This window comes from Piliocolobus tephrosceles, chromosome 20 (assembly GCF_002776525.5).
Source record: "Piliocolobus tephrosceles isolate RC106 chromosome 20, ASM277652v3, whole genome shotgun sequence".
Classification (NCBI taxonomy): Eukaryota; Metazoa; Chordata; class Mammalia; order Primates; family Cercopithecidae; genus Piliocolobus; species Piliocolobus tephrosceles.
In genome coordinates, this window is record NC_045453.1 from 17,045,679 (window position 1) to 17,071,111 (window position 25,433).

Genomic DNA, 25,433 nt, shown 5'->3' on the forward strand with positions numbered 1-25,433 from the left:
TTATTAATAGCAGTTAGAACATCTGGATGTGTCTTACAATCGCCAGTGTGTTCTGGTTTAGTTGGTAGTATTTTTTTTTTTTCTTTCTTGTACCTACAGTTAGCGGTGAGTCTTTAAAATGATGGTGTCTTGGAATTGATGAAAATACCATGTATCCCCAGGGCCTGAACTCTATGTGGCACGTAGTTGGCGCTCAGTAATTACTTGTTAAAGGAAGGCATTGAGTGTTGTGTGCCAGAAACTATTGAAACTTTTTTTTTTTTTTTTTTTGAGGTCTCGCTCTGTCACCCAGACTGGAGTGAAATGGCACAATCTTGGCTCACTGTAACCTCCGCCACCCAGGTTCAACTGATTCTCGTGCCTCAGCCTCCTGAGTAGCTGGGATTACAGGTGAGCACCACCATGCTCTGCTAATTTTTTTATTTTTAGTAGCAATTTATATCATTCTAGTAGACTCTTCCAAAGTAGATGGAGAGGGTGGGGAATGTAAGAGAGACCAGTTAGAAGACACTCAAAATAATCTGAGGGAAGACCAGAATGGGAACCATGGCTGAAGGATGGTGAGACCAGCAGGGCTTGGCGGCCTGCTGAGCAGAGATGTCTGGCCTGAGCCAAGCCAGTAGGTGGCCCCCTTCACTAAAGAAGGGAGTCCAAGAAGACTAGGTTTGGGGAGTGGGAGGGTTTGGTTTTGAAAATACAAGTTTCAAGTGCAGATGAAAGCAGGAATCAGGTTCCAAAGGCTGTGGCAAGGGATTTATCCTGAGGTTTCTCCTTCTAAGAACTGTAGGAGCTATGGAAAGAAATGACTGGATTTATTTTAGAAAGATGGCTGGTTTCAGCGTGAGCCGGCATGGTGATCCAGGCCTGCGATGATGGTGATCAAAGGGGCAGGTGGCCCTAAGTATGGAGAACAAGTGAGCCGATTGAAAAGTTGTGTAGATCAGGCCTCAGGGAGAGATTGACTGTGAACAGGATGGGCAGTGAGAGAAAGCTGACAATGATACTTTACTTTCCAGCTTGAGCAACTGAATGGATATTGGTGCCCATCTCGATTAAACTCTGTTGAACCCAGCTGACAGTGAGCAGAGGAAGGACATTTAAATGGAGAATCATAGTAACGCTAATACTTTCTTTTATTCTTTCTTTCTTTCTTTTTTTTCTTTGAGACAGAGTCTTGCTCTGTTGCCGAGGCCGGAGTGCAGTGGTGCATTCTTGCTCACTGCAACCTCCACTTCCCTAATTCAAATGATTCTCCTGCCTCAGTCATCCCCGTGTGCCACCATGCCTGGCTAATTTTTTTTTTTTTTTTTTTGGTGGAGACTGGGTTTTGCCATGTTGTCCAGGCTGGTCTTGGACTCCTGGCCCCAAGTGATCTGTCCACCTCAGCCTCCCACAGTGGTGGGACTGTAGGCTTGAGCCACTGCGCCCAGCATATAAGAGCTGATGCTTTCATAGCTCTTCCTATGTATCAGAAGACTCATTTTAGTTATCACCACAATCCTATGAGATTACCATTATCACCGTCATCTTCCAGATGAGGAAACCGAAGCAAAGAGTAGTAACTCGCCGAGGTCACAACAGCTAACAAGTGGCGGAGCTAAAATTTGAACCCAGGCAACCTGGTAGAATCTGTGTTGTCACTGCCTCTCTGTGCTGATATTTCTGTAAATTAGCTCAGTTTGGACACAGTGAACCTGAGAGATCCGAGGCGCAGCCGTGTGGAGGTGTCCAGCAGGCAGGAAGATATATGGTTCTGAAGCTCACATGGGAAGTGGGGACTGGAAGTAAAGACTGTGGAGTTTGCATACAGGTGGCCATTGAAGCCACAGGAAAGGACAGGACCCTTAAGGAGAGGGTGGGAAATAATCGGAGGAAAGAAACAAGGCAGCCCTGGAAGGCAAACAAGCATTCCACTTGTGGGAAGGACATAGTCCCTTCTGCAAATGAATATGCTGCACCTGGCTTATAGATCTTCAGTCAACAGACAGTCCATCCCCCTGAATGTGTTTGGCTCTGGGTACCCTGACAAAAATGGAGTTCCTGGACCCACAACCCTAAGGACCTGCCTCAGTGGTGGTGATCCTCCCCACTTTCTTCTACCATGAGAGTCCACTGTCGGCCTGTTGGCTTCTCTGGGCATCTGTTTTTTGCCCCTGCCTACAACTGAAGAGCCTCCAGCTCCTCTGTCTACCACCCGTCGACTTTGTCAGCTCAGGTCCCCTCCCTGTTTCTAGGACCATAGTAACATTTCACCTGGAGCTTCTTCAGGTCCCTCCTGAACTTATTTTCAGCCCTTTATCCAAACATTTCTTGTATCTCCTGCTAGATTCTAAATTTCTGGAGGGCAAGAAGAACCTATTACGTTGACTTTCCCTCCCTAAACCCCTGCTCCCCTGTGTGGGTTAAATGGCCCAACACCATTGTCCCATGGGACTTCGCATGCAGTCCACCTGAATAGGAGCCGCATTTTGTATCTCTGTACCTAGCACAGGAGCCAGGGAGTCCATCAGTCAGTCAGTCGTCTCAGCAAATAATTCCAGTTGTCTACTAGCTTTCTAGAAACATGACTGGGGACTGTCGATGCCTTTGACAGTTGATTTGAGCAGCAGGACCTTTCACAACAGCCTCCTGTTTTTGTGGGTGGGGAATAGGCAAGGTTTGGGAAGCGAGAATTCGCTGTTCTTTCTTGTCATTCTCTTCATAGCCCCCAAGCTACTATGGTCTATTGTTTTGATAGTTGCTTTCCCGAAATGTTAACAGGATGGAGAGTGAAGGAGGACTCTGTGATACCTCAGCCATGCGCCAGTGTGCTGATTTGATTTCCAAGACTCCAGTCAATCCTCAGAGCTCCAGGTAACTGCTGAACACCAGCAGAGGGAGCCCTAGCGCAGGGCCTCTTTCCTTACCGATGGTAAAGCCCTTGAACGTGGCTTCAAAACTGTGGAAGACCCTGGATTTGTGGATCACTTGCCTTTAGAATAGAATCAAGAAATAACGCTGCAGAAGAATCTCCACATGGTAAGGATTGGGAGTGTTGAGAGGGGCTTCTGGGGTGCTGGTAATGTTGTTCCTTGATCCGATGTTGGTTATAGGAGTGTGTGCTGTAATGTAGTATATGTACATTTTTTTGTGTATATAAACTTCAATTAAAAGTTTTTAAAACTTAAACATCTCTATGTATACCACAAAATAAGTGTCAGGTTAGGGTGAGCTGTTCTTTTCCCTACAATTCTTAACCTTATCTGAGTCACAAGACAGCCCTTCCTCCCTTCCTCTGAGAAAGCCACAAACGACTGGTTAAGGACTTCTGCAGCAGCAGCCGAATAGAGAAAGCACAGGACATGAACAGATGGTTCACAGCAAAAGAAATACAAATAGCCCTTAAACGTATGAAAAGGTGCTCAGTCTCAATCTTCAAAGAGAAGTGCTTATTTATGCGGAGATACCATTTTTAACCTGTCAGATTGGCAGAAATCCCAAAGCTTGACAGCATGCCCTGTGGATGGGGCTGGAGGTGGGGGAGTCGGGAGAATAAATAGCAGGCCCTTTAGTACATTACCAGTGGGATTGTGAAATTGACAGCCCTGTTGATTTGGGCAATATCTACCAAAATTACAAGTCTAAGAATCTACCCTGTAGATGACATTTGTACATATATGTAATAATTTAATCTCCAAGTTGTCTTCTTGCTCTGTAAAAGGAAGATTTTGGGTTAAGAAAACTTTTTCTGCCTCAACGAAGTACATTTTAACACTAATGTCTCACGCTGTGGACTCAAGAAAATCTAATTTAAAACAGGGCCAGGCAATGGCTCCCATTGACTGACTGGCTGGAGGGAGCTGCAGGCTAACTAGGAATTAGGAATTAGCCACAACAGAAGTGCATTGGTTTTATCTCAAGAAATATCCTCCTTTACACCTATCTTGGCAGATGTGCCCACTGCTTGGGTGGCAGGACACTTTGATTGTCTCACCAAGACTGTGTGGAAAGGGGTGGAGTACTTCTCCAAAGGGAAAAGTGGGCTGCTGTCACCCATAAAAGGGGTGGAGGGAAAGGGCAGGCAGAAACAGTCAATGTCTTCCACAGCTTCAGGTCACGTCTGCCTGCTGCTGATACAGCATTCATATCTGCAGCCTGTGTGTCTCCTCGACACCACGCCTCTGTGTCCACTGTCCTCCTAGTCAGTCGCCTACGTGGATGTCCCTCTGACACCTGGTGAAACATGATGTGTTTCTAATTGAGCAGGTTATCTTTCCCTCTAAGCCTGGTCTGCTGGCCTTTCCCCAGTCCCTTCCAATTTAATTGAATCAAATCGAATGTAATTCACCTCCTCCCATCCGTCTGGCTTCTGGGTTATTTATACCCCCCCAAACTTTGGAAATATTTTAATGTGTTAATATATTATTTTTTAATAAAAAATAGTTTTAACAAAAGAAAAATGTACCTCTGTAGAAAATTTAGAAAATATAAAGACTCAGGCACCTTATCTTTTTTATCCCCTGGTTAGCCCTGGGAGGCAGACAGTATTATTTATCCCCATTTTACAGATGAGGAAACTGAGGCTCAGAGAGGAAAGTGGCTTGCTGCTTTCACACAGGTCAGAAGGATCTATGCTGGATTTGAGCCCGGGTCTTTCTGGTTGCGAGCTGGAGGCGGTCTTGTCTTTGAGATACTCAGTTGAGGGGCTTGGCCTTTGCCTCAGAAGCACTCGACTTGGCCCCCTCTTGAGGAAGTCCCCTGGCAGCATTTGGTCCTGGTGTTGCAGAGTGCCTAGGAGCCACACTGACTCTGAGAAGCCCTGCCTCACACGCCCACCCCTCTGTGTGGCCTTGGGCACACTGCCCAAGCCTCTGTGCCCAGTTTACTCCTCGGAAAAATGGGGATGATGATAGTAATCATAGGCTTCCTTTAGAGGGCTAGGGGAGAATGGAATGACCAATGTGGTAGAACACTGCCTGGCTCATAGCATCTGATAATGGCTTAGATATTTGTCCCCTCCAAATCTCAGGTCAAAATGTGACCCCCAGTGTTAGAGGTGGGGCCTGATGGGAGATATTTGGGTCTTGGGGGTGGATCCCTCAGGAATGGTGTGGTGCCCTCCCATGGTAATGGGTTCACCCCAGGCCCAGTTATTAGAAAGAGTCTGGTACCTCCCACCTCCTCTCTCTTGCTTCCCTCTCTGGCTGTGTTATCTGCGCAGGCCGGCTACGCTTCGCGTCCCGCCATGAATGGAAGCAGCCTGAGAACCTCACTAGAAGCCAAGCAGATGCTGGTGCCATGCAGAACTGTGGTCCAAGCAAACGTCTTTTCTGTATACATGACCCAGTTTCAGATATTCCTTTATAGCATCACAAAACAGACTAATACAGCATCCAACAACATTAGCCACTGCTACTATTATCATTAGTATTTTAAGTGTGTGCATTTTAACTGCTGGTACACTGTGTGAGCTGGCTTGGATGTCTGTCCCCTCCAAATCTCATGTGGGACTGTAATCTCCAGTGTTGAAGGTGGGGCCTGGTGGGAGGCGTTTGGATCATGGTGGCATATTCCTCATGCTTGGCTGGGTGCCATTCCCGTGGTGATGAGTGAACTAACAGGACATCTGGTTGTTTAAAGGTGTGCGGCACCTCCCCCCTCCCTTGTTCCTGCTCTTGCCATGTGACACACGGGCTCCCCTTTGCCTTCCACCATGGCTGTAAATTCCCTATGGCCTCACCAGAAGCAGATGCCAGCACCCCACTTCCTGTACAGCTTGCAGAACCAAGAACAAATTAAACCTGTTTTCTATAAAGACACAGACTCAGGCATTTATTTATATCAGTACATGAACAGCCTCATACGCTGGGCATACGTGTTATATCCTGCTTTCCTTCAATTTACTATTATGAGCATTTTTATGTCACAATATATTCCTCAAAACATTATTTTAATGACTGTATAATAGTCCATCATTTAAATATGTTCATAACTTATTCTGTAGTTAACCATTCACCTGTTTCTGAACAATTAGGGGTGTGTGTGGGTGTTTGTTGTAATAAAAAACTCTAAACCAAAAAATCCTTGTCTGATTATTTTCTTAGAGTAGAATTTTACACCTGGAACTCCTGGGTGAGAAGGTATAAACAGTTTAAAGTCTCTGGCAACACACTGATAATTGCTTCAAAGGAAAGCTCTCAACCGTTTACTCTCAGCAGTGTGTATATTAGGGCTGTCCTCACCACACTCTTTCAGGCAGCGAGGCGAGCTTTTTTTAAAGTTCACCTTTGTTGCTATTTATTTACAAGGCAGATTTTACTGCATGTCCCTGGGATGTTGGGTATAGGTCCCATGCCCAAGGTGCTCCCAGCTATGCTGCCTGTTACAATGTTCTTAAATTAGCTAACAGTCCCATAAGCCCTGGGTGGACATATTTACCTGTTTCCTGTCTGGTCTGTTTTCCTGCGGGTGGAAATATCATTTCAGTGCTGGAAATTTTCTTTTTTTTTTTTTTTGAGATGGAGTCTTGCTGTGTTGCCCAGGCTGGAGTGCAGTGGCACCATCTCGGCTCACTACAACCTCCGTCTCCTGGGTTCAAGCAAGTCTCCTGCCTCAGCCCCCTGAGTAGCTGGGATTACAGACTCACACCACCATGTCCAGCTAATCTTTTTTGTACTTTTTGTAGAGACAGGGTTTCACCATGTTGGCCAGGCTGGTATCAAACTCCTGACCTCAAGTGATCCACCTGCCTCGGCCTCCCAAAGTGTTGGGATTACAGGTGTGAGCCACCGTGCCTGGCCAATACGTTGGTTTTTCTGTTTCTCTGTTGCCCCTGCTTTAAGATGTTTAGCATGTGGTTCCCTCCCTGGTGATAGCACAGTCCCAAAGCCCAGTAATAGATTTTAAAGAAATCTGACTCAGCTAAGGTACAAGCTTAGCTGGACTGGCCCATTATCTGAAATCTGTGTGTGACCTTCGCAACTGCTATTGCCAATACTTGTGTCTGTTTCAACTTCAGATTCCCGTTCAGTGTACTCACCCTTTAAGTTACCCTACTACTAGTATCCTGACCTCCCAGAAAGAGGGCTAGAGTTTTATTTTGTTAAAGTAAAGTCACTATTCCCCAGTGCTCTGTATTTTACAAAATGCATTCACACATGACTGCTATGATCTTCAGAATGATTCTGGGAGTTACATACGTTTATCTCCATTTTGCAGATGAGGCCCAGAGAGGTGAAGGCATTTGAGCTCATGAGTGACAGATCTCAAGCCCTGCTCTTTCTAAAGCGTGCTACCTTCAGAAAAGAGCCAGAAGGATGGAAATTACTTTAGAAAGATGAATACCAGCTTTGAAGGAATAAAAGCTGACAGGGAATTGAAGGAGTTGAGGCGCAAGCTTGAACAGGGTTGCGTGTTTAGCCCTTGATTGTAAAGGCCCATTGTTGTACCTGTTCCTGTTACCTGGGGAGTTGCAGCAGAAGGAGCAGCAGCCTGGGACTCCAGAGAGCTGGGGAACACATTCCCTCTCGGCCCTTGGGCAAGTCACTGTACTTTCTGAGTCTCAGTTTCCCCATTTGCAGAATGGAAATAACTATCCCGGTCTACCGACTTAGAAGAATTGCTTTGAGGATCTGATAAGGTGGTGTAGATGATGCTGCCTTGGGGGCTTTAAAGTCTGGAGCTCAAGTGACCCCTTAAGTTGGGCTAACTTAGTAACTCCAGGGTTGGGCAGAACAGGACACCAATGAGGGTTCTTTTCTTTTTCCCTTTTTTTTCTTTCCCTATCTAACTTTTATCTTTATTATTTTACATTGCCCTTGTAAGATGAAACAAGTGTTGCTGAAATTGTTTTTCTTTTTTAACCTTTATTTTAGGATTGGGGTACATGTGCAGGTTTGTTACATAGCATATTGTGGGCTGCTGAGGTTTGGAGTACGAATGAATTAGTCATCCTAGTGGTGAGCATAGTCCCCGATAAGTAGTATTTTTCAGCCCTTACTTCTGTCCCTCTCCATTCTTGTATTCCCCAGTGTCTGCTGTTCCCGTTTTTATGACCATGTGTACTCAATGTTTAGCTCCCAGTTAGAAGTAACAACATGCCCAGCACTTTGGGGGGCCGAGGTGGGTAGATCACGAGGTTGAGAGATCGAGACCATCCTGACTAAGACAGTGAAACCCTGTCTCTACTAAAAACACAAAAAATTAGCCAGGCGTGGCGGTGGGCACCTGTAGTCCCACCTACTTGGGAGACTGAGACAGGAGAATCATCTGAACCGGGGAGGTGGAGGTTGCAGTGAGCTGAGATTGCACCACTGCACTCCAGCCTAGGCAACAGAGCAAGACTCCATCTCAAAACAAAAAACAATAACAACAACAAAAACGTGATGCATGATTTTGTTTTGTGTTTCTATGTTAATCCACTTAGGATAATGGCCTCCAGCTGCATCCACGTTGCTACAAAAGACACGATTTCATTATTTTATATGGCTGCCTAATATTCCATGGTGTATATGTACCATATTTTCTTTATCCAATCCACTGTTGATCCACACCTGGGTTGATTCCATGTCTATGCTATTGTGAAAAGCACTGCAATGAACATATGGGTGCATGTGTCTTTGTGGTAGAATGATTTCTTTTCCTTTGAGTATAATATATCCAGTATTGGGATGGTGCTGAAATACTTAAAGTAGAAATGAAAATTGTTATGTGCTCCCCCTGCCCTTCCATTCTACTCTGCAGAGAGACAGCCACTGTTTGTGGTTTAGTACACCTGGTTCCAGGCTTTAAATAAACTAAACCCATGCGTATTTCTCTGTGTATACTTTTTCAGTACATGTACACGTGCACTTGTTCATACAGTTTGTTCTTTAAATTTTATAAAACTGTCTTCTATACTGCATCTCAACTTATCCCCCTCATAATTTTAAGACCTTGCTACATCAGAGCTATTTTTCTATTCTAGAAAGAAAGACATGGCCAGGCGCGGTGGCTCACGCATGTAATCCCAGGACTCTGGGAGGCCGAGGCGGGTGGATCACCTGAGGTCAGGAGTTCAACACCAGCCTGGCCAACATGGTGAAATCCTGTCTCTACTAAAAATACAAAAATTAGCCGGGCATGGTGGCATGCGCCTGTAATCCTAACTATTCAGGAGGCTGAGGCAGGAGAATCGCTTGAACACCAGAGGCGGAGTTTGCAGTGAGCCGAGATCTCGCCATTGCACTCCAGCCTGGGCAACAAAAGCGAAACTCCGTCTCAGAAAAAAAAAAAAAAAAAAAAAAAAGACATAGAAACTCTTCTCACTATCTGGGCATTTTACAGGTATATATATTTAATGTATTAATTTGGGTTATTACCAATTGTTATTATTTTATTTATTTATTTTGAGACAGAGTCTCACTGTCACTCAGGCTGGAATACAGTGGTGCGATCTCGGCTCACTGCAACTTCTACCTCCCGGGTTCAGGTGATTCTCCTGCCTCAGCCTCCCGAGTAGCTGGGATTAAGGCGTGCGCCACCATATCTGGCTAATTTTTGTATTTTTAGTAGAGATGAGTTTTCAACACATTGGCCAGGCTGGTCTCAAACTCCTGACTTCAGGTGGTCCACCTGCTTCAGCCTCCCAGAGTGCTGGGATTACAGGCGTGAGCCACCACACCTGGCCTGGTTATTACCAATGTTTAAAATACTACCAATTGTGCTGCATTAAAATGCTTGTCAAACAAGTTTGTACTCTTGTAAATGTATTTTAAAGTGAAGTTGCTGGTAACACAGATTGTAATATTTGACGGACAGGCAGAATTCCTGGATTCCACTCCCACCAGTGGTGTGTGGGGCACCCATTGGCCTACGGTGGTTCTCAGCCAGAGATGCTTCTTCCTCTGAGGTTCTGCCCCTGAGGGGACATTTGGCAATGCCTGGAGATATTTTTGGCTGTCACAACCTGGGGGATGGTGACAGAGATGCTACTGATACCTAGTGGACAGAAGCCAGGGATGCTGGGATGGTGACAGAGATGCTACTGATATCTAGTGGACAGAAGCCAGGGATGCTGCTTGACACCTTACAATAAACAGGCGAGTCCCCCACAACAAAGAACTATGTCAGTAGTTCCAAGGCTGAGAAACCCTGGCCTCCACCGAGATCGTCAGTGGTGGACAGTGTCATTCTTTTCAGTCTTGCCAATCTGGTAGTTTGCAAGATGATAATTTATTCTGTACCTCTTCAGGATAATAGAGAGATCTTTACTTCTTCCTTTATATATTACTCGAATTTGATATAATGAACATGTATGATTTCTATAATTCTTTTGAACAGCCATTAAGGATTTTTTATTTATTTATTTTTGAGGTGGCGTATCGCTCTGCTGCTCATGCTGGAGTGCAGTGGCGCGATCTCGGTTCACTGCAACCTCCATCTCCCAGGTTCAAGCAACTCTCCTGCCTCAGCCTCCCGAGTAGCCGGGACCACAGGCACCTGCCACCATGCCTGGCTAATTTTTGTATTTTTAGTAGAGACGGGGTTTCACCATGTTGGCTAGGCTGGTCTCGAACTCCTGACCTGGGATTACAGCCATGAGTCACTGCAGTTGACGCCATTAAGGTTTTTTTTTTTTAAAAAAAAGATCTATACCTCTTGGACCATTAACTGTTGACTGACTTTGCAGTGTGTTCCTAAGACTTAATTGTGTACGTGCCTGCTTGTTTTTCCCTGATAAGGTATAGAAAGAAGTCCTCAGTGTGGGCTTTGAGAATCCATCGTGCTTCAGGTTCCAGTCTCCCATCCTCTGGCCTTCAGAATTCCTCTATTGTTCTTCCAAACCACTTTCACCTGGTGGACACCCAGGCCCAGGGTCTGTCTCCAAAAAGCATCTTGGCCCAGAGAGACTCCTTACCACTGAGCAGACCTCCAAAACAAAATGTACCTTGCGGCGGACCCTGGGAAACCCAGCGCACACACCATGGACTTATCTGCCAAGGGGCACATTTCATGCTCACGTTCATTTCCCAGCTTTGAAACCTGAGATCTGTTTGACCGGTGAACTTCCAGGGCTGTCAGAGCTGAGCCAAGCCCCCTGGTGCTGTTGCAGAGCTGGAGCTGGAGCTGCTGGCATAGGCTCTGGTGGGGGTCACATTCCCTCCTCATCTCCACTACATCCCGTCAGAGTGGAAATGGAGTGGAGCCCCATCTTACCCACTCCCACCCCCCCACCCCCTCCTCGGCAGGGCAAGGACTCCCGGAGTCCTCGCTCCTTCCACTTGGTGCAGAGCGAGCCAGAGTCAGCCCGGAGGAAGTGTCCTGGGGAACTTGTTGATACGACTTGGATATTCCCAAGAAAATGTCCCACATGGTAGAAGTGGCGTAGACTTGCCTGCAGCCCTTGTGAATCGTGTGGAGTGGGCTCCTCCAATAGCCGACATTTGGAGTGGGCAGACAGCTCCTGGCCCTGGTGCCGGGCACAGGACTTCTGCCAGCAGTTCTGTGTGTGTGATCTGCAGCCTGGTGTGGTTTTCCAGTAAAGCAAAGGCGTATATGGAGGCTGCGTGGTCTAACGTCTCCACTCCCTAGAATCCACACCAGTCATGTCAGGGGCACGGAGTGTCCAAGCTGCGAGGCCATGCATGCCTGAGACACCTAGGCATTGCTGACTTGGAGAGATGGCAGTAAGCGGGAGGGGAGGAGAGGATGTAAGGAGACGGGTCTGAGTCTTCAGCCTGCCCTGCTGCCCACCCTGGGCAGATAAATCACTGGACCTCTTGGGTTTCAGCTTCCTCATTAACTGGTTATTAGAAGCATTCGCCCTTTTTCAATCTGAAGTTTTCTTAAAAACACTGCCAATTAGAGAAAGCTGGCTAAAATGAACTAGAGATTTAATGTAGTTTAGAGTAAGTCCAGCTCCTGTCTCTTATTCAAAAGTAAGCAATGCTTGGAACAGGAAGAAAAAAAAAGACATACAGCCAAGCAAAAAGTAGCTCCTAAAGAACACCCATGATTCCACCCACCCAGAGGCCATGGTGTCCTGGTGGAAGCCTTGCAGATATGTGTTTCTTTTTCATTTGTTTTATTGAAACATAGTCTCACTCTGTCGCCTAGGATGGAGTGCGGTGGTGAAATCTTGGCTCCCTGCAACCTCTGCCTCCCCTGTTCAAGCAATTCTCCTGCCTCAGCCTCCTGCGTAGCTAGGATTACAGGAGCCCCCGACCATGTCTGGCTAATTTTTTTGTATTTTTACAGACATGAGACACCGCTCCTGGCCCCTTGTGTGTGTGTCTGTGTGTTTTTTTGAGATGGAGTTTTGCTCTTGTCGCCCAGGCTAGAGTGCAATGCTGTGATCTCAGCTCACTACCTCTGCCTCCTGGGTTCAAGCGATTCTCCTGCCACAGCCTCCCGGGTAGCTGGGATTACAGGTGTCCGTGACCACACCTACCTCATTTTTATATTTTTAGTAGAGACAGGGTTTCACCATGTTGGCCAGGCTGGTCTCGAACTCCTCAGGTGATCCGCCCACCTCAGCCTCCCAAAGTGCTGGGATTACAGGTGTGAGCCAGCACACTCGGCCCCTTGTGTGTTTCTTATTGATACTTTTTATCACTGTAGGATAATTTGGCATCCTTTCATGCCCTTTTGAGCACTTTTGTCAGCCATTCAAATCTTATGGGTTTTTTTTTTCCTTGATTTCTCTTTATGCTCTAATTCTTCCTCACCTAGCTTCTATGTGCTCTGCACTCGTGACAGCGACACAACCAGAATATCCTAAAGGGCCCGCAAAAGACAGTTTGTTAAATTAAACTCAGGATATTAGTAAGGGACAACAGCAAATTGCAAAACAGCCTGTATGGTCAGATCTCATTAAAGGTATTTTTGATATATATGCAAAGAAAATACTTAAAACACTGGTTCTTGTTTCAATGAGTCAAGAACCTCTCTGTGAATTGAATGAGAGGTAGAAACTTGAACCCAAACACACAACTTTAGTGAGTTCAGGGGCTCCCTTCCTGAAAAGCAGGCTACTAATCCTGGTTAAGAATCACGTATCAACCAGGTGTTGTGGCTCACGCCTATAATTCCACACTCTGGGAGGTCGAGGCTGGCGGATCACTTGAGGTCAGGAGTTCGAGACCAGCCTGGACAACATGGTGAAACCCCGTCTCTACTAAAAACACAAAAATTAGCCGGGTGTGGTGGCACACACCTGTAGTCCCAGCTACTCAGGAGTTTGAATCACTTGAACCCAGGAGGCAGAGGTTGCAGTCAACTGAGATCGCGCCACTGCACTCCAGCCCAGGCAACAGAGTGAGACTTGTCTCGAAAAACAAAGGACTAATATTTTCAACCACTTATATTTAATTTAACAAATATTTATTGGGCAGATGCTGTGAATATTATCTGTCAGACCCTCTGCCAGGTGCTGCAGACTCAACAGGTAGCCGCCCCTCACCTTACTGAACTTACAAACTGGCAGAGACCAACATGGAAGTTATTCACACTCAGACAGTTTGTGTTTAACCAAACTGCCTTCATACCCCATGACGTCTGCCATAGCTCCCTCATTACGGAAACTGTTGGGAGGTCTGGGCATAGGTGTGGTTTGATGAATCAACGTCGGCAGGGAAAGACATAGAGGAACCCCAAATCGTCTCGCTCCCCATGTTCTTCTCGTGCCATGACCCGGCCTCCCTGCCTTTGAGGAGGCTGCATGTTCTAGCCCTGAGTGGAGGCCCCCTTCAAGTCACACCCAACCCACAGGTTCTCCCTGAAAGAAGGTCATTCAACCCCTGCATGTTCTTTTCAGAAACAGGATGTCCACTGCCCTCTGCCTCAGCCTCTTCCTGCTTGTTGGAACCTTTTCCTTATATTGAACTGCAACAGCCCTCCCTATAACTTCCTCTGATTGGTCCCAGAACCTCACAGAACAAGTCTGTCATTTTCTCCAACCTGCAGATCTAAAGACCTTTAGATCTTCCTTGGGTGAAGCATGCAATCCCATGGTCTGCTCCTTGAGTGGATGCCCAGGGTCTGTGATGCCCTTCCCCGGCAGGAAGGGCCTGCAAACCCCTGCTGATTCACCAAACCGCACATGCCCAGACCTTCCCACAGAGTATCCATGAGCAGATGGCCACAGCATGGGGCAGCAAGGGCCAGACACCTGGGGGGCCAGCTATGCTGATGACACTGAACAAACTTTTGCAGCTTCAACAGCTGGGTAGGGAAGGAAGAGAAGATGATCGGAGGACCTAATCTGTTGTCTTCCCAAAAGGAGGGGCCTGTGTGCCTTACAGCGGAGCTTCTCACAATTAAAGTGCATGCCACTCTTCTGGGAGTCTGCTAAGCTGTGGGCTTTAGGGTAGAGCCTGAGACTCTGCATTTCTTTTTTCTTTTTTTTTTTTTTTTTGAGACAGTCTCGCTCTGTCGCCGGGGCTGGAGTGCAGTGGCCGGATCTCAGCTCACTGCAAGCTCCGCCTCCTGGGTTTACGCCATTCTCCTGCCTCAGCCTCCCGAGTAGCTGGGACTACAGGCACCCGCCACCTCGCCCGGCTAGTTTTTTTGTATTTTTTAGTAGAGACGGGGTTTCACCATGTTAGCCAGGATGGTCTCCATCTCCTGACCTCGTGATCCGCCCGTCTCGGCCTGCCGACTCTGCATTTCTTACAAGCTCCCAGTGATGTGCTGATGCTTCAGACCATGCTTTGAGTAGCAAGACCCTGGGGCAGAGGGGAGGATCACAGTTCTCTAGGGGAGCTTTAAAAATAGGGAAAGTGGCTGGGCGCAGTGGCTCATGCCTATAATCCCAGCACTTTGGGAGGCTGAGGTGGGATACTGGCCTGACGTCAGGAGTTCGACACCAGCCTGGCCAACATGGTGAAACCCTATCTCGACTAAAAATACAAAAATTAGCCGGGCATGGTGGTGGGTGCCTGTAGTCCCAGCTACTTGGGAGGCTGAGACAGGAGAATTGCTTGAATCCGGGGGCAGAGGTTGCAGAGAACAAAGATCATGCCACTGCACTCCAGCCTGGCGACACAGTGAGACTCTGTCTCAAAAATAAATAAATAGGCTGGGTGCCTATTTATTTATTTATATTTATAGTTTTTATTTATTATATTTATTTATATTTATTTTTTATAAATTAATTTTTATAAATTTACTTGATAAATAAATAGGCTGGGCACCTATTTATATTTATATTTATTTATAGTTTTATTTTATTTATAGTCATATTTATTATTTATTTATTTATTTTATTACAGGCTCATGCCTGTAATTCCAGCACTTTGGGAGGCCAAGACGGGCAGATCACTTGAGGTCAGGAGTTTCAGACCAGCCTGGCTAACATGGTGAAACCCTGTCTCTACTAAAAATACAAAAATTAACCAGTTGTTGTGGCAGGCACCTGTAATCCCAGCTACTCAGGGAGGCTGAGGCAGGAGAACCACTTAAACCCGAGAGGCAGAGGTTGCAGTGAGCTGAGATCATGCCACTGCACTCCAGTCTTGGCAACAGAGTAAGACTTCATCTTAAAAATACATAATAAATAAATAAATGTGGATTCCCACACTGTACTATAAACCAATTAAATCAGAATCTCTAGGGCTGGGTTCCTGGCATTGCTACTTTATAAAAGACCTTAGATAGTTCTAAAGTGCACACAGGGTAAAAAAAATCACTGACTGACACCCCTCCGCTCCCCACCACCTTCTCTTTCACTGCTTTAGCTTGAAATCTCCACTGGGTGAGACGGATGCCAGCCCAGTTTGGTTTGGACCAGAAGCAGTGGCTCTCAGGATCACCTGGGAGCTTTATAAAATGTCCATGTCAGGGCTCCTGCCCCAGACCAACTGAATCAGAAATGCTAGGTGTCAGGGCCAAGAGATTCTTGTTTCCGAAAGCTACCCAGATAGTGCTGAGGTTCAGCCACCAGTGTAGAGCCTAATATAAGAACCATCTAGGATTACCACATTCTTCCGCTGAACATTCAGATTCAAAGTCTGGGGTAAGGACCAGGAACCTGTATGTTTAACAAGTGCCATAGGTAATTCTCACAAGATGCAAGGTTGAGAAACACAGATGGAGGAAAGATCCCTGGATTGGAGGCAGTAAGACAGGGCTCCTGGCTGTGTGACTTCTCACAGGTCACTTACCCTCTCTGAGATTCATCTCTTCATCTGTAAAATAGAGATGATGATAGTAACTGCATGAGGCAGAGATCCATCTCTGCCCCCAGAGACCTGTGTTCTCAGTCCATAGGACGCAGTAGGTGTTGGAAAGAGGCTGCCACTCACCAGGGACTGCATTTCCCAGCTCCACTTTGCACTGAGGTGGGGCCAATGAATGTGGGCAGAAGTGAGGAATGCTGCTGCCCATAAAACCCCCATGATCCTCCACTCTGTCTTCCCATCTGCCCATTGGATATCAATGCCTGGGGGAGCGTGAAAGCCCCAAGGGAAGGTTGATAGAACTCTTTGTTCCTCCCCACACTGCTGCCAACTGGACTTTATAGTAGTGAAAAGTAAACTTCCATGTGTTTAGCCACTGAGACTTGTATCTGTTACAGTAAGGATCGCTATGTTACCAAATGTACCGCCTCTGGGAGTGTGGCAAAAATTAAATGCTCTGATGCAGAGGTTGCTCTGCAGAGGTTGCTCAGAAGGTCACTCAGACAGCGTGAAGTCCCTTCCGTTTTCCTGCAGTGTGAGGACCAGGACTGGCACGGGGAAATCAAGCAGTATCTTTTTTTTTTGAACAACTTAGTTTTAAAAAATTTTAAAAAACGATGGAATAATGCATGTCTACAATAGGTATATTAGTCAGCTTGGGCTGCCATAACAAAATATCACACCCCAGGTGGCTTACACATCAGAAACTAAATGAAAGAAGTAGACAGAAAAAAAAAAATCAGAAACTCATTTTCTCACAGTTGTGGAAGCTGCAAGTCCAAGATTAAGGTACCAGCAGGGTTGATTTCTGTTGAGGCCCCCCTTGCTGACTTGCAGACGGCAACCTTCTCATTGTGTCCTCACAGGGCCTTTCTTCTGTGAGCACTCCTGTGTCCCTTCCTCTTAGAAGAAAAAGAGTCTTGTTGAATTAGGGCTTCGCCCTTATGACCTAATCTAACCTTTATTATGTCCTCAAAGGCTCTATTTTCATATATAACCACATTAGGGATTACTTCATCATATCAATTTTGGGATGCACAATTAAATCCATAACAGAAGCAAAACCAGAAACTCCAATTAAGAAAAATAAATAACAGGCCAGGTGCAGTGGCGCATGCCTATAATCCCAGCACTTTGGGAGGCCAAGGAGGGTGGGTCATTTGAAGTTAGGAGTTCGAGACCAGCCTGGCCAACATGGTGAAACCCTGTCTCTACTAAAAATACAAAAATTAGCCAGGTGTAGTGACATGTGCTTGTAATCCTAGCTACTTGGGAGGCTGAGGCAGGAGAATTGCTTGAACCCAGGAGGTGGAGGTTGCAGTGAGCCAAGATTGTGCCACTGTACTCCAGCCTGGGTGACAGAGTAAGACTCCATCTCAAAAAGAAAGAAAGAAAGAAAAATAAACAACAACAAAAAAAACCCACTCATGATCTCTTCTTACCCTTGTCTCTACCCATCTCAATATAACCACATGACTACTATCAAACTTTTATTTATATGTCTTAAAAAATTGAATTGTACATACTTTTTTGGTAACCTGCTTTTTGCCTCTTTATATTTTAAAGGTTGTAATAACCTAAGCTAAACAGAATTTTTCAAACACCTTATGTAATCAATACCTGTTCTTAAAATTTAAACATATCATGAAATCCTTCCTTATATTTAGTGGATATGAATTATTCCATAGTGTGCTATGATGACTCACACCTATAATCCCAATAATTTGGGAGGCCTAAATGGGCAGATTGCTTGAACTCAGGAGTTCAAGACCAGCCTGGGCAGCATGGTGAAACCCCATCTCTACGAAAAGTACAAAAGTTAGCTGGGTATCGTAGCTGTTGTCCCAGCTACTCAGGAGGCTGAAGTGGGAGGATCACCTGAGCTTGCGGAAGTCGAGGCTGTAGTGAGCCATGATTGTATCACTGCACTCCAGCCTGGGCAGCAGAGTGAGACCCTGTCTCAATCAATCAATTCATCCAACTGTGTTATAGATATACTCTGATTTTTAAGTCAAATCCTCTATTGTCTGGACACTTCAAAATTCATTTTCTATGGACTTAGTGTTCATTAGCTCTTGACTTTAGGCTACTACCATTCATATCCAGATGAGTCTCAGTTTCTCGATGTATATTATCAGGATAATAACAATATCTGTCTCAATTCAGATAATGTCTGTGAAGTGGTTAGCACACTGTCTGGCACATGGAAAACGCTCATAGCTGTTATTATGATGATTATAAATTTGTACGACCTTGTATACCTAGCCAATAGTTTCTATAGGATAAATTCCTAAAAGGTAAGTACATTTGACAGATTTTCGTTAAATTTCACCAAATTTTCTTCCTGAAAGGCTAGGCAAATCCACAATCTCTTATCTGAAATGAATTTTTGAATTTGGCTTTTGTGGGATTTTAGAAAGGTAATGTAGTGCTATACTAAATATTATGTGAAATTCCCAGTGGGGGCTGGGGCAGCACCTCATAATCAAATACATTGATGTTTCTTTAGAGAGAGATAAATGAAGATCATAGTCTCATATTAGTTCAGTGCAGATGTTGCCACTAAATGAGTTTGTCTCAAACTTGTAACTTGTAGTGGGGACAGAGAGAGAAAACTTTTGATTTTATAACTTTGGACTTTAAAATTGCAGTTAGCGAATTATTGGCTTTCATAACTGGCAAGTTTAGTGGGCTGGAGCTGTAGGGTTGCTTAAGATAGCAACTCAGTTATTTCATCCAGAGGCCATTTGCTTCCAGCTCAGTACCCTGTCACTTGGTGTCAGCTTCATTCAAGCGTGGCTCCCCTCAAGAATGGCTGCCAGGAGCAGTGGAGGCTACAGGCTTCCTGGCCAAAGTTTAGTAAAAAGAGCAGCCACATCCCATGACTGGGCGCAGTGGTTCATGCCTGTAGTCCCAGCACATTGGGAGGCCAAGGTGGGCAGATCACCTGAGGTCAGGAGTTCAAAAGCAGCCTGGCTAACACGGTGTAACCCGTCTCTACTAAAAATACAAAAGTTAGCCAGGTGTGGTGGCACATGCCTGTAATCCCAGACACTTAGAGACTGAGGCAGGAGTAACTCTTGAACCTAGGAGGTGGAGGTTGCAGTGAGCCAAGATCACACCTCTGCACTCCAGCCTGGGCAAGAGTGAGACTCTGTCTCAAAAAAAAAGAAAGAAAAAAGAGCAGACACATCCCACAAGCACTGCACAAAATCCTGAGCTTTGCACTAACAGGACCACCCCCGGACCACCAGCAAAATGCTCTGGGCTGACTGGCTCATGTATAAGAAACAATCACTGGAACAAGGGAGGATGAGATTAACCTGATTGGCTTTGACCACTGGGGCAGAAGTCAAGGTAAGCCCCACCCCACTCCCTTGGCTGCAACATGAAGGGGTGGGGTGAGGGGAGGTAGATGTGTGTAGAATGGATGTTGGACAGATAACTACAGTGTCCACTGCAGATTTTAGTATGAATTGCTTGTTTCTAATTTTAACTACTGCTTATTGATTTGCAGGAACTCTTTATGTATGACGAATATTATGTCTTGATATGGTTTGGCTGTGTCCTCACCCAATTCTCATCTTGAATTATAGCTCCCATAATCCCCACATGTTGTGGGAGGGACCTGGTGGGAGGTAATTGAATCATGGGGGTGGGTTTTCATGTGCTGTTCTCATGATAATGAATAAGGCTCATGAGATCTGATAGTTTTATAAAGGGCAGTTCCCCTGCACACACTCATCTTGCCTGCTGCCAAGAGAGTACATGTAAGACATGTACTTGCTCCTCTTTCACCTTTCACCATGATTGTGAGGTCTCCTCAGCCATTAAATCTCTTTTTCTTTATAAATTATCCAGTCTCAGGTATTTCTTCATAGCAGTATGGAAATAGACGAATACATGTTTTTATGTAAATTGTGAATATTTCTCCCAGTCTATTGCTTTCCTTTTAACTTTATTTTATAATTTTCATGGTACAAAATTTGTTAAGCTTTGTGTATCAAATCTGTCAGCTCTTCCCCTACTCTTTTAGTTCAAGCAGGATTTAAAGTGTTTTGGGGTGGAAGGGAAAATGATGGGGAGCAGCAGTGCCCTTCAAGACCTTGGAAATAATGTCACCTCTGGGAATTAAAATCATACCCAGTGAATGCAATTAGTGTTCTGAAAAAGAGAATTGAGAGACTGCGTAAAAGTGTGGAACGGAGACTTTAGGGTCACGGCAAAATTCCATCAGGCTGACCAGAGGTCATCACCAGGGGCAGGCCAGGGGTCATTCATTGATTGACTTGTTTATTTAATACAGGGCACCTACTCTGTGTCAGGCTCTGGGCCAGGAGCTGAAGGCAGTGTGAACATTACCAAGTCCTTACCCTTATGGAGCTTATATCCCTATCAGAGAGATAGATAATAACTGCATGGCAGGCCAGGTGCAGTGGCTCACATTTGTAATTCCAGCACTTTGCAAGGCCGAGGCGGTGGATCACTTGAGGTCAGGAGTTTGTGACCAGCCTGACCAACACGGAGAAACCCTATCTCTACTAAAAATACAAAATAAGCCAGGCAGGGTGGCGCACACCTGTAATCCCAGCTGCTTGGGAGGCTGAGGCAGGAGAATGGTTTGATCCTGGGAGGCGGAGGTTGCAGTGAGCCGAGATCGAGCCATTGCACTCCAGCCTGAGTGACAAGAGTGAAACTCCGTCTAAAAACAAACAAACAAACAAACAAACAGAAAAACCCTGCGTGGCAGACCCCCTGTTGGTAAGTGCTATGGAGAAAAATAAAGTCATGTAAAGGAGTTCTGGGTCAGAGTAGCTACCTCTTTTACATGGGCAGTCAAGAAAGGTTTAGCTAATTCTAAGCTGGCATTTACATGAGCAGAGATATGAAGGTGCTGAGGGAGACAGCTTGGGGAAAAAAAAAAAAAAAGAGCATGGCAGGCAGTGGGAACAGCAAGTGAAGAGACCCTGGGGAAAGTGTGGAGCGGCACCCACTGCCTCCAGGGAAGACTCAGGAGGCCAATGGGCTGGGGCAGCGGGCAAGGGAGGGTGAAAGGAGATGGGGAGGTGTGATGGGGACCAGACGGGGCCACATTGGGACCAGACGGGGCCAGATCGGGTAGCACCTTAAGTCATTAGGACTTTGGCCCTCCTCTGTGTGAGATGAGGCACCACTGGAGGATTGACTGTGAGTCACTAAACACCCCTGAGATCTTTGTATTAAACCTGCCTGGAAAAAGGAGACAGAGAGTCAGTAAAAAAAAGCTTGGAAAGGCGGCCCCAGAGAGCCAGAAGTCAGCCGTGTGTCCTAGCCATGTTCAGGGAGGAGAGACACTGGCTGGGGAATCCCAGAATGGGCCAACTGAACCATCCATCCTCACATCAAGGTGGTAACAGTATCTACCTCAATGAGATAATGGCAGTGGGGTGCTTAGCGAGGTATTGAGCACATGGAACATCCTCCTGGCTGTTATTATGTCATGATAACATATGATCATATGTGTTATCAGACATTTTTATTATACAGTCTGCTAGTATAGGTCTGGGTGAGATGTTCCCCAGGTGTCCCATCTCATTGTGCCCTGAGTTCATATTCAGTGGCAACCACTTGGTGGCTGAGTCCATTTCTAGGTGTCACAGAAGGAGGGAAGGAGTAGTCCCACCCTGTGAGGAATACGTACTTCAGGCCTTTTCAGATTTCTGACATCCAAACTGGACAATAATTTCACCACTTAAAACTCTCTAGGGGGCTGGCCATGGTGGCTCACACCTGTAATCCCAGCATTTTGGGAGGCCGAGGCAGGCAGATCACCTGAGGTCAGCAGTTCAAGACCAGCCTGGCCAACATGGTGAAACCCCATCTCTACTGAAAATATAAAATTAGCCAGGTATGGTAGAGCACGCCTGTATTCCCAGCTATTCAGGAGGCTAAGGCAGGAGAATTGCTTGAACCCAGGAGGTAGAGGTTGCAGTGAACCGAGATGGCACCATTGCACTCCAGCCTGGGCGACAGAGCGAGACTCCATCCCCCACCCAGAAAAAGAAAAAAACTACTCTTCAGGGACTTCCCAGTGCCCTTGGCACAATGTGATGACTCCTACAGGTGGCCTAAGTGGCCTAGCAGTACCACTCAGCCTCACGTCTCCACTCCGCCTCCAGCAGATGAGTGGGCATCAGCCTGTCAAGCACTCTGCCCTTGTCCCACCTCTGGGCCTGTGTCTCCACCTGGAGCATGCATCCTTTCCACTTCCTTCTCCCCAGCTGGCTATGTCCCCCTCATCCCACAAGCCTCTGCTTCAAGTCCCTGAGCAAATGCTGATGATGCCTGTCTGGACACCCCACTCTTCCCACTCAGTGCACATCAGCTGACCCCTAGCTCGCAACACCCATGTTTATTGCCTGAGGGCTCTCTGTGGCCACTGGGAACCCACTCTGCCAACTGCAGGGCAGGCCTGAAGTGCCAGGGAATTAAAACTTCTCTCAAGAAGCAGCCCTCAAACAACGACTGACAGGACTTTCTGTGTAAATACCCCAGCTCTCTCCGTCCTTGGGCAGGGTAATGCTGAGGGCCTTCGTGTGGCTCTCAGAATTTCCCTTTGGGATTAAGCCCTGGTCACCCACAGTAGTAACTTGCTTGGCAATACACCTTCCTTGGCTGTCTTTCCTGTCTTCCCCACTTGCCTCCCAGGATGTCCTTTTCCTCCAAAGTTAATGATGTGCCCTTGAGTACTTGTCTTAGGGTCTGCTTGGCAGGAACCCATACTGAGAGCCATTGCCTCTGAAAAGCCTTCCCTGGCATCACCAGTGCTCAGACGGGGGATCCAGACGTCCCTTTCTGGCTCTACCACACCCCTTTCCCATCCCAGTCACAGCACTTATCACACAGTCCTATCATTGTCCAGGTCCCCACGGAAACACAGATGATTCACCAGGAAAGAAGTTAAGTTGGCTTTTATTTGTTTGTTTGTTTGTTTTGAGATAGGATCTCACTCCAGTTGCCCAAGTTGGAGTGCAGTAGTGCAATCTCAGCTCACTGCCATCCTCCCATCTCAGCCTCCCAAGTAGCTGGGACTACAGGTGCGTGACACAACACCCGGCTAATATTTTGTATTTTTACTAGAGATGGGGTTTTGCCATGTTTCCCAGGCTGGTCTTGAACTCCTGGACTGGAGCAATCCACCCACCTCGGCCTCCAGAAGTGCTGAAATTACAGGTGTGAGCCACCACACCCAGCCTGATTTTTAAACAGTTGAAGGAATGGTGAATTTCACTCATAATTAATGACATTCACATAAAGAATGCCAGCTGACAAATGCCAGCAAAAGGTCAAAATTAGAAAATCAGCATTTTCTAATGATAGTAACTGATTCAGTCACAGATCATCAATGAATGAGGAACTGGACACCCACAAGGAGCTGGTCAGAAGAGAAGTGGACATTTACCTAGAGAGGTGTGGTCACCACCTGAAGCCTATGATCAGGCTTGGCATTATTAGCAGTGGGACAGTTAGACATGAAGTGAGGTGAAATGGAGCACATAGCACCACTCGTGAAATATAATTACTTTCTTACCCCAAAATGTTCCACCTAAATCAAATCTATCCATTGGATGTAAATACTAGTTTTTGGGAAATATAGGAGAGAGTACAGAGAGTTAAAGGACACCACAGTGAAGCAACATGACAGATCCCAGAGAGGAACATTGTCCAAGACAACTGGCCCAGTCTCTTCATGAGTCACTGCCATTGGGGGTCAAAAGAAAAAACAATAGAGTGAGGACCATATTAGATTAAAATAGACTTAAGACTGCAGGAACAAAATCCATTACATGATCCTTGATTGGATCCTGGCTGAAACCACCTGTAAAGACATTTCTGGCAAAACTGGAGAGATGTGAATATAAATATATTTTTTGAGACAGGGTCTCACTCTGTGGCCCAGGCTGGAATGCAGTGGCATAATCTCAGCTCACTGCAATCTCCACCTCCCAGGCTCAAGCGATTCCCTCCGCCTCAACGTCCTGGTAGCTGGGACAACAGGCACATGACACCATGCCTGGCTAATTTTTGTATTTTTTGTAGAGATGGGGCCTCACCATGTCGCCCAGGGTGGCCTTAAACTCCTGGACTCAAGTGATATGGCTGCCTCAGCCTCCCAATGTGCTGGGATTACAGGCGTGAGCCACCATACCTGGCTTTCATATTGTTAATTTCTTAATATGAAAATTGCATTTTATGTAAGAAAATGACCTATGTTAGATACAAATTATGTTGATACTTTATAAGTAGCGAATACTGATATATTTAGTTGGAAAAATATCATGATGCCTATAATTTATTTCAAAATATTTCACTCCCCGATTAAACAAATATGGCAAATTTCTTGCAATGCTTATACCTAGGTGATAGACATATGGATGTTCATTGAGCTACTTTCACATGTTTGAAATTGTTTTGTAATAATAATAAAAAAAAAGCAAACTAAAGACATACCATTTTCTACCCATAGATACACAAAGAAAAAGTTTTAAAATAGGCTGCGTTGGCAAGGGTGAGGGAAATGGGCACTGTGGTACAACCCCTTTGAAGTGATGTTTGGCAAAGCCATGCCCTTCAATTGCTTCTAGGAATTTAGCAAACAGATTATATAGAAATATGGGCAAATATATATAAATAAGGATATTCACTGCAGCTTTATCTTTATTATAAAAGATTAGAAACAACATATATGTCCATCAGTAGAAGTTAAGTAAATTTTTTGTGGTCTATCCATATAGTACAGAGTCCTACAAAGTATAGGGTAGACCTGTTGTGCTGATAGCAAACTCTTTCTAAGATGTCTTGCTAAGTGAACAAGCCAAAGAGCAGACCAGTGTCTGTCTGTCTGTTTGTCTTATTGCTATATCTCTGGTGCCTAGCAACGCACCTGGCACACAGTGGGTCCACAATTAATATTAGTTGAGGGAATGAACACGTATCTGAGCATGACTGCTGTGAGTCAGGATCCCCGAATGCCACCAGTTTCAAGACACTGATAGGGGCCAGATTTTCCACACCATCAAATTTCCACCCAACAGGATGGCCGCTCCTGGTCCAGCTGCTGGCATGCAAACCCGGGTGCCAGCTATTCTGGGTTTTCATGAACCTGGAAATCCAGATGTTTGTGTGAAATTGCTCATTTTAAAATTTGTCAATAAAATAACACTGGGGCAGGCATAAGAGAACAGATCTGCAGGGTGGGTCCAAGCCAACACATTGTCAGTTTGCAGCTTCTGCATTAGCGTATTTAACTTTTGCCAC

The 25,433-nt window shown here is 45.8% G+C and overlaps 1 protein-coding gene across 2 annotated transcripts in view; it reads left to right on the forward strand.

The window, feature by feature from the left end:
- Positions 1 to 25,433, forward strand: part of GDAP1L1 (ganglioside induced differentiation associated protein 1 like 1) — a 65,366-nt gene that overhangs the window by 3,592 nt on the left and 36,341 nt on the right. Inside the window, exons 2-4 of one of the 2 annotated variants that reach the window (XR_002734853.2) lie at positions 274 to 390; positions 2,761 to 3,018; positions 7,198 to 8,319. The gene's annotated coding sequence lies outside the window, so the exon portion shown is untranslated. Of the gene's footprint in view, positions 1 to 273; positions 391 to 2,760; positions 3,019 to 4,086; positions 5,211 to 7,197 lie in introns of those variants that run through there. The other variant, XR_002734854.2, reaches the window with a different exon arrangement.